Source organism: Mus pahari, chromosome 6 (genome assembly GCF_900095145.1).
Source record: "Mus pahari chromosome 6, PAHARI_EIJ_v1.1, whole genome shotgun sequence".
In the NCBI taxonomy this organism is placed as follows: domain Eukaryota; kingdom Metazoa; phylum Chordata; class Mammalia; order Rodentia; family Muridae; genus Mus; species Mus pahari.
The window spans coordinates 83,875,580-83,887,291 of record NC_034595.1 but is presented as its reverse complement, the minus strand read 5'-3'; the positions used below and the strand labels follow the sequence as shown (position 1 = coordinate 83,887,291).

The window sequence follows — 11,712 nt, the reverse complement described above, 5'->3', positions numbered from 1 at the left end:
TAATGGGATCTGATGCACACTCTACTGGTGTGTCTGAAGACAGCTACAGTGTATTCATATAAATAAATACATAAATAACATTTTAAAAAAAGAAAAGGAAAGGAAAAGAAAAAGGGGCTAGAGACATGGCTTAGCAGTTAGGAGCATTGACTGCTTTTCCAGAGGTCCTGAGTTCAATTCCCAGCAACTACTTGGTGGCTCACAGCCACCTATAATGGGATCTGATGTCCTCTACTTACATGAATAAATTAATAAATAATTTTTTTGTTTTCTTTGTTTGTTTTGTTTTTCTTTTTTTTTTAACTTTTTATTTTATTTATTTATTAATTAATTTATTTATTTATTATATGTAAGTACACTGTAGCTGTCTTCAGACACTCCAGAAGAGGGCATCAGATCTTGTTACGGATGGTTGTGAGCCACCATATGGTTGTGGGATTTGAACTCGGGACCTTTGGAAGAGCAGTTGGTGCTCTTACCCGCTGAGCCATCTTACCAGCCCTGTTTTGTTTTTCGAGACATGGTTGCTCTGCATAGCCCTGGTTGTCCTGGAACTCACCGTGCTGGCCTCGAACTCAGAAATCTGCCTGCCTCTGCCTCCTGAGTGCTGGGATTAAAGGCAATAAATAAATATTTTAAAAGACAGAAAGAAAGAAAGAAAGAAAGAAAGAAAGAAAGAAAGAAAGAAAGAAAGAAAAGAAAAGAAAAGAAAAGAAACAAAAAATTCATTAATAAAAATTGGGCAAAGGATCTCAGTTAATATTTCTTCAAAGAAATTATTCAAATGATCACCTACACCCAGTAAACACACAAGAAGATGGCCACATTATATGACTTTTAGATGAATGAAAATAAAATCACAATGCCACACTACTTCATAATAAAGCAACTATTACCAGGGGCACAAAGAGACATAACTGTAAGGAGGTGTGTTAGCGGGGGTGCAGGACATTGGTGGGGATGTAGGATGTTAGTGGGGATGCAGGACATTGGTGGGGATGTAGGATGTTAACGGGGATGCAGGACGTTGGTGGGGATGTAGGATGTTAGCGGGGGTGCAGGACATTGGTGGGGATGTAGGATGTTAGTGGGGATGCTGGACATTGGTGGGGATGTAGGATGTTAGCGGGGATGTAGGATGTTAGTAGGGATGCAGGACATTGGTGGGGATGTAGGATGTTAGTGGGGATGCAGGACATTGGTGGGGATGTAGGATGTTAGTGGGGATATAGGTTGGCTGCCACAGCCATAGAAATCAGTCTGAAATTCCACAAAAACTATGAATAGGAGCCAGCAACACAGTTCAGTGGGTGAAGAACTTCTCTGCATGTCTGGGGACCTGGGTTTGATCCCCAGAACTTACAGTGAAAAAGGGGAACAGGCTTCTGAGGTTGTAGGAGCCAGCAACACAGTTCAGTGGGTGAAGAACTTCTCTGCATGTCTGGGGACCTGGGTTTGATCCCTAGAACTTACAGTGAAAAAGGGGAACAGGCTTCTGAGGTTGTCCTTTGACTTCCATACAGACGCCCCCACCCACCCAGACACACACCAATCATAAACAAAATAAATTCAGCTGAGTATGGTAGTACACACCTTAATCCTAGCACTCAGGAGGCAGAGGCAGGAGGATTTCTATGAGTTCAAAGCCATCCTGGTCTATATAGTGAGTGCCAGGACAGCCAGGGATATATAAGGAGCCCCTGTCTCAATAAATAAACAGACAAACAAACAATTAATTAAATGTAAAGTTAACACCACACACACACACACACACACACACACACACACACACACACACACACACACACACTTGGGAGGCTGAGGCAGGAAGTCTGCAGGTCTGAGACCAACTTTAGCCACTTAGAGAAATTCTACTCCAGAAAGAAAGTGCCTGCTTCACCAGCACATCTTCTAGAAGTGAAGTGATACGGAGAAGATTTGAATGATCCTCGCCCAAGGAAGACCCACAAAGCCAAGAATCATTTGTATTTTTAAAAACTGAAGGCTGGGTGTGGTAGCTCACACTCAGAAGGCAGAGGCAAGTGGATTTCTGTGAGTTTGATGCCAGCCTGGTCTACATAGCATGTTTTAGGCTTGTCAGAGTTCTATAGTCAGACTATGTCTCAAACAAATAAACAAATAATAAATAAAATTGAAAGATTTTTCAGAGATGTAAATGTAACATTAATAGCAGCATTACTCGCAATCACCAGAAGGTGGTGCTGTTGTCAAAGGTGTTCCTTCCAAAAGGCAAGTGAGTTAAATCTCCTGGAGGTTTTCTTTTTGTTGTTGTTGGTTTTTTTTTTTTTTTTTTGGTTTTTCGAGACCAGGCAGGCCTCGAACTCAGAAATCTGCCTGCCTCTGCCTCTGCCTCCCGAGTGCTGGGATTAAAGGCGTGCGCCACCACGCCTTTTTTTTTTTTTTTTTTTTTTTTTTTTTAAGATTTATTTAGGGCTGGAGAGATGGCTCAGTGGTTAAGAGCACCAACTGCTCTTCTGAAGGTCTTGAGTTCAAATCCCAGCAACCACATGGTGGCTCACAACCATCTGTAACTCCCTCTTCTGAAGAGTCTGAAGACAACTATAGTGTACTTACATATATTAAATAAATAAATCTTTAAAAAAAAAAAAGATTTATTTATTGTGGGGACTGGCGAGATGGCTCAGTGGGTAAGAGCACTGGCTGCTCCTCTGAAGGTCCTGAGTTCAAATCCTAGTAACCACATGGTGGCTCACAACCACCTGTAATGATATCTGACGCCCTCTTCTGGTGTGTCTGAAGTCAGCTACAGTTGCTAGGATTTGAACTCAGGACCTTCGGAAGAGCAGTCAGTGCTCTTAACCACTGAGCTACCTCTCCAGCCCCTGGAGGTAGTTTTAAGATGGGCCACTGTGAAGAGGCCACCAGGTCTCGAGGGCTCTCTTCTCTTCATCTGAATTAAGGATCTTATGAAGAGGCTTCAGCTCTTGTGTCCTTTGACTTCCCTCTGTGTGATGAACACAGAACTACGGGGTGTGGCCCTCACTGGACATTGAAAGCTGCCAATGCCTTCCTCATCTTTGATTAAACAAATTTCTGTTTTTAAACCTAAATTTAAGACGGCATTGGGGGCGGGGATTGCCGAAGGTCAGGACAATTTGCAGTTGGTTCTCTTCTCTCATCCTGGGGGTCGAGGGACTTTTGTCCATTCACTGAGCCATCTTACCGAAGCTTTGGCCCGGAGGGCTAAATGCTCAGGGATCTGAATTCTTGAAGGGATTTTCCGGGAGGGTCAGGTGAACTGTGGCTGTACTGTAGATCCACGCGGTTTGACTGAAGCCACATTCACCCAGTTTTTGAGTTTAGAGCTGATTGTCCTTGTATAGCCACCGCTTCTCCCATGGCCACTTGAGGGTGCCCCGGACGATAGCTTCAGCTCCAACACAGGGCTGGACTCCCCAGTCTTCCACAAAGATTGTGGTGCTGGATCATGAGAAGCATAAGCCTTGGTGGCTGAGTCTGCCCGGACACCATGACGCCTCCTCCTTGTGTAATTTAGAGCTCTGGCTGGCTTGGCCTTTGGGATGTAGTCCTGGATGGCTTGGGGCTTTAAGTAATTAAGAATATCCTCAGGTTTGGTAGAGAGATCCATTGAGATGGAATTTAGGCAAAAATCTGCTTTAGGAATGTCCAGGACCCTGGCTGCAGAGCCTGGGCGGGGGGTGGGGGTAGGAGAGCTAAAAGCAACTGACAGAGCATTGAGAATCCCATACTTTCATCCACTTTAGAGGGAGGGTTCTGAATTTAACAGATTAAGGAAGGTGGCAGATAGGACACTAGGTATGGATGACCCCCTCTTTAGTTGGAGTGTCTGTTCTGACACCAGGAACTTGCTGTGTAGCCAAGGCTGGCCTCCAATTTACAGGGATCCAAGTGCTTTCATCTCCTGTTTAGTGGGTGTCAGCTTAATCTTTTATTTTGAGACAGGGTCTCATTAAGTTGCCCAGAATGGAATGGCCTGAACTCAGTCTGTTGTCATGGCTGGCCTAGAACTCCCAAAGAGCTTCCTGCCTCAGCTTCTAGTATGCTGGCATTAGACTGGTGATAGTGTGCCACCACCCTGCTGGTCCAGGAACAATCTTCCCACTTCAGCCTCTGTGGTGACTGGTATCAACAAGTTGGTGACACCAGGCCCTAATCTTTTTTTTTTTTTTTTTTCTTTCTGAGACAGGATCTTCTTGTGTGGCCCCAGGCTGGTCGTGTGCTGTGGTCACCAAACTGGAATTTACTTCTTCCAGTTGTTTTTTTTGTTTGTTTGTTTGTTTTTGTTTTTTTTTTGTAAGTGGAAAGAAGTTAACTTTAAATAAGTTTTCAGTTACATTATTGCTATGAAGCTTTCAGTCTGATTCTCCTTCCAAATGCTTCCTCCCTCCCTCCCTCCCTCCCTCCCTTCCTTCCTTTTAATGCAGATTCTTTCTTTTGGTGGCTGTAGATGCTAGTTTTATATTACACTTCCAACAATAGTTAACACTTCTAGTTCATTCATAGATTCTTCGAGGCTCCCGAAGCATCACACCGCTTTCTGTCTCCCATGGGGTGGGCTGGTAGACCATGAGGTTGATTCCTGCTGCTGAGCACTGCTGTGTCAGCACTCTCCCGCCACCACATTTCTGGTACAATAAAAGTGTTTTTTAATAGCCCATTCTTGAGTGGATGCTGAAACCACAACCTGGTTGTTAAGGTGCTCAACAGATGCTGAGTCTTTACAACTCATAACCTGTGCCAGAACTCACATGGTTAGGCCACACCATCGCCCAACCCCGTTCTTTCCGGGGCTACACCTAAGAGTTCCAGATTCCCAGGGTTCCGGTTGGTGAACTCCGGGGCCACCGCTTTGTTTTCCTTAGTTTCCATGTTGGACTGCACAGCCGGCGTGGGACTGGTTGAGAGGGCTGTGAACCCACACTCCAGGTTCCTGCAAACTGACAGACATTTCCAGAACCTCAGCTGAAGCGCCATGACCGACTGGACTTGGGCAAAGCCTCACAGTGCCCTGACTTCCTTTGCTCACGACTAGTGAACAACTAGTCGCAGCCATGTTAACTGTGGGCTTGTTTTGTTTTAAGACAGGCTTACCCTGAGTGGCCTTGGCTGTCCTGGAACTTGCTCTGTAGACCAAGCTGGCCTCGAACTCAAGGAGATCCTCCTGCCTCTGCCTCTCACGTACTGAGATGAAAGGTGTGCACCAGCTCTGCCTGCTTTCTTTGAAGAAAACTGATAGAAATTTTTGTTCGTTTGTTTCCAGTTTCCTCTAAGCTACACCCAGCCAATGCTGCTAAAGACACAGAGAAACAAGATGTAAACACTTTGAGTCTGAGCTTACAGGAGGAGGAAGAGGCAGGCAGATCTCTGTGAGTTAGAGACCAGCCTGGTCTACAGTAGCAAGTTTTAGGCCAACCAGAACATATTGAAACCCTGTCTTGGAGCAAAACAAAACACAAAGAAAGATCTGATGTGTAAAGGCTGCGATTTGACAGCCTAGACATTCAGCAAACACAAAGTAGCCCAGGAGGCGTGCCCCCACTATCTCAGGTCAGCCTCTGAGTAGCTGTTAACCCCGTGACTGGTGTCTCCTGCTCTTCTCCTGGACTCTGATCTAACCTGTGCTTTCTTGTTCTGAGGCAGGGTCTAAGGTCTCCTGGACTCTAAAACCAGCTGCTCTCTCTGCATCGCCTCCCAAGGCTCCTCTGTGGGCGTCTCCTCCGTAGCTATTCTAACTCTTTGAGTTTCTTTTGTCTCAGCAAGGGTCTTTCTTCTATGACTGCAAGGTCCTATCTGGTCAGGCTCAGAACACTATGTCCACATGCAGATCCATAATCCCCTCAAACATCTGTCTTTTATGGGCTAGAGAGATGCTCAGCAGGTTAGAGCACTTGCCAAGGGCCCGGAGTTGACTCCTAGAACCTACACAGTGGCTCACAACTGCCTGTAAGTTCAGGGAAGCCAATACCCTCCTCTGGCCTCCAATGGCACCAGGCAAACATGTGTATAGACATGAATACATGCAGGAAACAAAAAACACAAATAAAAAACCACACACATTAAAAACAAAGACTGGGGTTGTATCTCAGTGGTAGGAAGCTTGCCTAGCAGGCATCAAACCCTAAGTTTGATCCCCAGCACCACATAAACTAAGCAAAGTGACTAAGGCCTTTGATCTCAGTACTCAGGAGGTAGAGGCAGAGGAATTAGAGGTCATCTGAGTATATAGTGTTTGAGCCTGAAATACATGAGACCGTGTCTCAACATACAAACATATACAGACAGACAGACAGACACACAGAAATATACACACTCAGACATACACATAGACATACACTTACATACACATACATATACACAAACATGTGTACACATACACATACATGCACAGACAGACAGACAGACACACAGAAATATACATAGACTTAGACATACACTTAGACATACACTTAGACATACACACATACACATACATACACACAAACACGTGCACACATACACACACATACATGCACACAGAGACAGACACACAGAAATATACAGACATTCAGACATACACACACATACATACACACAAACACACGTGCCCCCCCACAGACATATACACAGACATTCAGACATACACATAGACATACACACACACGCATACACACACACAGACATATACACAGACACTCAGACATACACATAGATATATACACATACACACATACATACACACAAACATGCACACGCACACACACACACAGAGGCACACAACTATGTTTTCTGGCTAGAGATGTACTAATGGGGTTGAAAGTATGACTCCAGTGCACAAGACCTTGGATTTGGTCCCAAGCACTGCAGAAATAAAAAATAACCCTTTCTGTCTTCATTTCATACTTTTAAGATATACAAGAGCCCACAAGCTAGAGAAGCTGGAGAGATGGTTCAGCAGTTAAGAGTACTTGTTGCTCTAACAGAGGACCCAGGTTCAATTCCCAGCACCCATGTGGAGGCTCACAGATGATTGTAATTCTAATGCTAGGGGTCCAACATCCTCTGGTGGCCTCCTTAGGGACCAGGCACACTTGTGATGGACCTACATACATGCAAGCAAAATCCTTATACCATATAAAATAAATGAGATCTTAAAAATAAACAAAAACCCTTGGGCTGGCAAGATGGCTCAGCAGATAAGAGTACTGACTGCTCTCCTGAGTTCAAATCCCAGCAACCACATGGTGGCTCACAGCCATCTGTAACAGGATCTGATGCCCTCTTCTGGCATGTATGAAGACAGCTACAGTGTACTTATGTATAATAATAAACAAATTAAAAAAAAACAAAAACAAAAACAAACCCAAACCAAAAGACCTTACTAACTAGATGATGTCTCTCCATATGGATCTAGAAGTTAGCATGTCAAAACAACCCTTTTTGGTTTTGCCACTGAATGTCACCTTATCTTCCCTTTTGTCACAAGTCCCAAAACACACACACACACACACACACACACACACACACACACACACGGCTAGGCATGTTGATCATTATTTACATCTGCCCTTCCCTTCCTACCTCCCAAATGAAATCAACTGTACATCCTGCTCACTCTAGCACCACGCATGTCTTGAATCCTTTGCTCTTCTCTACTGTGACCTTTAACCCACCACCTCTAGCCTAGACAACTGCACGAGACTCCTAAAATGATAGCTAAGCATTCATTCCAGCCCGGGGCCATCAATTCTGATGCAATTGTTGTCTGGAAGGCTTACTGCTTCTGTCTGCTATCCTAGGCTGCAATCCCAGGTGTAAACTTATCTGGGCCTAGAATGTTCTCAGCCTCTGAGACTTACTGCTGAATAGTCACCCCTTCTCTAGTTCTTTCTGATCTCTGATTGGCTGGCTCAAACTCCTCCCCGTGCTAACCAATTCAATCTGGCTTCTCTGGGTTTCTCCTGAATTGCTCTTTTTGCCCTCAAACTATCTCTGTCAATCTGTTCGAATCTTCTGGCTCTTCCTCCTTCTCTGGCTTGTTCTGTCTTCCCCTGTGTCTAACTTGTTCTCTCTGCAGCCTGCCTCTGTATGACTGTCCCAGTAAACCTGCCTCCCTCTTTTTCCTCTCTCTACCCTGCCTCTTAAGTAACATCCCTTTCTCTCTCTCCTCAGGAGTTGGGAAGACCCTACCCTGTCAAATCTGAATCTTTTGATGACTTCCTTCGTAAAGGTTTGCACTAAGGGTGTGTGTGCATTCTAGCCAGAGGGATTAAAGCTGTGGGCTAAGGCCGAGCCGCACCACAAACAGCATCTCTCAGTGATTAGATGAACACAATCTCAGGGCTCGTAGTGTGATCCCATCTCCTGTAAGAACAGGGTCTCACTGAAACCAAACCAGCATTGACATCGCTGTGTGGAGAAAAATCACCTTTAATTTCGAATCCTCTTACCTCTATCTCCTGAGTGCCGGGATTATTGGTGGGCACTATTGTGCCCAGTTTATGCTGTAGAATGGAACCCAGGACATCCTGAAGGCTGTACAAGTTTTTTTTTTTTTTCGAGACAGGGTTTCTCTGTGTAGCCCTGGCTGTCCTGGAACTCACTTTGTAGACCAGGCTGGCCTCGAACTCAGAAATCCGTCTGCTGAGCTACATAGAGAAACTCCCATCTCAAACAAACAAACAAACATCATCATCATCATCATCATCATCATCATCATCATCATCATCATCATCGATCCATACAGGGCCCAAGGGGTGCTGCCTCTTTTCCTCTAAGGCCCAGGTGGATGGGGCTTTTTTCCATCTCAAGGCCTTCTCTTTTCTCTCTGCATAGATCAGGAGGCTAAATTCTTCTTGACTTTGAGATCTTGGATCCTCAGAAGGCTCTCCCTTTTATCATTCTACCGTCTCTGTCTATGCTACCCATCCCCCCCCCCCCCCATTCTCCTGTCCTGGGTCTGTCCTCTTTCCTTGCAGGGTTTTTTTTTTTTTTTTTTCTTCTTCCTTTTTTGGTCCTATGCAGCCCTGGCTGTCCTGGAATTTGCTCTGTAGACCAGGCTGGCCTCCAACACAGAGCTCTGTTTGGTTTTGGCCCCAGGGACAAGGGACTGAGGTGGACATTTTACAGATCAAAGCAGACCTGGCCTCCAGATTCTCCCAGCATCCCTCAGTTCATATCTGGCACACCCTGTCCCCAATCCTGAACTTTCCAGCTCAGGGGCTAGGCTGCCCTTCTCCTGAGGTACATTTTGTTCTCTTGTTCTTTCCCTCCTTTTCTCCCTTCCCCTTTCCCCTCCTCCTTCCTCCTCTTTTTTCTCTGCTCACCCTTTTCCCTCCCCTGCCCTGTGTCCTCATGGTGACTCCCCGGGCCTTAATCCTTGGGGCCAGTGAACTTGCCAGAGAGCCCCATAAACCTACATTTAATATAATCTAATCTGGTTTGAATTTGGCTTGTTTCATGGATGGAGAAGTAATTTATCAAGATCCACCTGCCTCTGCCCTCCTGGCTGTGGGGCTTTTTGCTTGTTTTTATTTTTATTTTTTTAAAGATTTATTTATTTATTATATGTAAGTACACTGTAGTTGTCTTCAGACACTCCAGAAGAGGGCATCAGATCTTGTTACAGATGGTTGTGAGCCACCATGTGGTTGCTGGGATTTGAACTCTGGACCTTCAGAAGAGCAGTCGGGTGCTCTTACCCACTGAGCCATCGCACCAGCCCCCTTTGCTTGTTTTTAAAGACAGGGTCCAGAGGCAGGNGGATTTCTGAGTTCGAGGCCAGCCTGGTCTACCAAGTGAGTTCCAGGACAGCCAGAGCTATACAGAGAAACCCTGTCTCGAAAAACCAAAAAAAAAAAAAAAAAAAAAAAGACAGGGTCACGTGGAGCATAGTATATAGTCAAGGAGAGTTTTGAACTTCTGATCCTCCTGCCTCCAGTTCCCCGGTACTAGGATTACAGGGGTTCCTGCCATGCTCAATTTATATTTTGTCTTTTCATTTATAGCCCCTTTTGGCTAATTTGCCAAATAAAGGCAGAGATCATGTCTGGTTTATTGATTGTGTGCATAAGCCAGAATTGTCACATAGTAAATACTTAACACGTATTCAAGGAGGGTCTGGAGAGATGGCTCAGTGGTTAAGATTACATACTGTTTGTACAATACTCAATGTCAGACTGTTTAAAACTGCCTGCAAGCCAGGTGTGGTGGTGCATGCCTTTAATTCCAGCACTCAGGAGGCAGAGGCAGGCAGATTTCTGAGTTCAAAGCCAGCCTGGTCTACACAGCAAGTTCCAGGACAGCCACAGCTACACAGAGAAACTGACTCGAAAAACAAACAAACAAACAAACAAAAAAACCAACAAACCTGCCTGCAATTCCAGCCCCAGGGGTTTCCATCTAGCCTTGATATTGATAGGCACTGCATTCACACACACACACACACACACACACACATGTACATGCACATGCACACACAAACATTTTTAAAAAAGGATTTATTTATTTTATGTATATCAATACACTGTAGCTGTACAGATGTTTGTAAGCCTTCATGTAGTTGCTGGGAATTGAACTCAGGACCTCTGCTGGCCCTGCTCGCTCTGGCCCCAAGATTTATTTATTATTATATGTAAGTACACTGTAGATGTCTTCAGACACACACCAGAAGATGGTTATGAGCCACCATGTGGTTGCTGGGACTTGAACTCAGGACCTTTGGAAGAGCAGTGCTCTTAACCGCTGAGCCATCTCTCCAGTCCCACAAACACATTTAAAAGTTAAAATAACGTTTAAAAAGGGTTTATTGTACGAATGATCATCGATATTTTCTTTTCCTTTCTTTCCTCTCACTTCCTATGCCCTACCTCTTTTTCTTTCTCCAGTGCTGGAGATCAAGTCAAACCCTATCTCACACACACTAGAATGGACAGATCAATTGGCTCCATATTAAGTGAGGGAGACACAGAGACACACACGCAAACTAAAAAGTAATGAAGATTTTGGGTCATGTACACATGACCTCCATACATACACAGTCAACTGATCTCAAGAGTATCACAGAGGCATCAGGGGTAGCCCTGCCGAGTTACAGGCGATTTGAGCCTCCAGATGTGGGTGCTGGGAACCAAACTGCAAAAGCAGCATTCGGAGCCATCTCTCCAGCCCATAGAGGACACTCATTGAATACCCTGCTTTCCCCCTCCGCCGGCTCCAAGGGTAGACTTTCCTCCTTGGTTGCCCAGTGGCTTCAAACTCCGGATGGGCTCGTAGTTCGAATCCGTTGTTGCCCCACTGTCGCTCCAATCCCACCGTCCTTTGGCTAGCGGGAAGCTCCATGGCAACCCAAAACATCACAACTTCATCGAGTATCGCGAGAAGCTCCAATGCTCCCGCGGCCCCGGAGAGGCAGAGCGAGGGCGGGGCCGCAGCGGTCAGGTGGGCGGAGCCCGAGGGTTTCCGCTATCCTACTCGGAAGACGCTCTTTTCAGGCGGCGCCCCCGCGTGACTGCGCTTTACATAATCGCGGCCCCGAGCGTCACAGTGGCGTAGTCCAGTCCGGACCGAATCAGGGCCGTCGGGACCTCCGCGTTCCGCCCCCTCTCGCGTGATAGACGTCCACGCGAGCCAGCGAACGGCCTCTGAGCACCGGAGAGCCCGCCCCCGCGCTTGCGGCCCGCCCTCGCCCGCCCGCCCGCCCTCCGCAGCCCG

At 45.9% G+C, this 11,712-nt stretch overlaps 1 non-coding gene across 1 annotated transcript; it reads left to right on the top strand.

The window, feature by feature from the left end:
- The first annotated feature begins 1,887 nt into the window (after positions 1-1,887).
- LOC115064268 lies at positions 1,888-1,994 on the top strand. The gene has a single exon (XR_003844114.1). It is a non-coding gene; the product is annotated as a U6 spliceosomal RNA (small nuclear RNA).
- Positions 1,995-11,712: the final 9,718 nt, after the last annotated feature.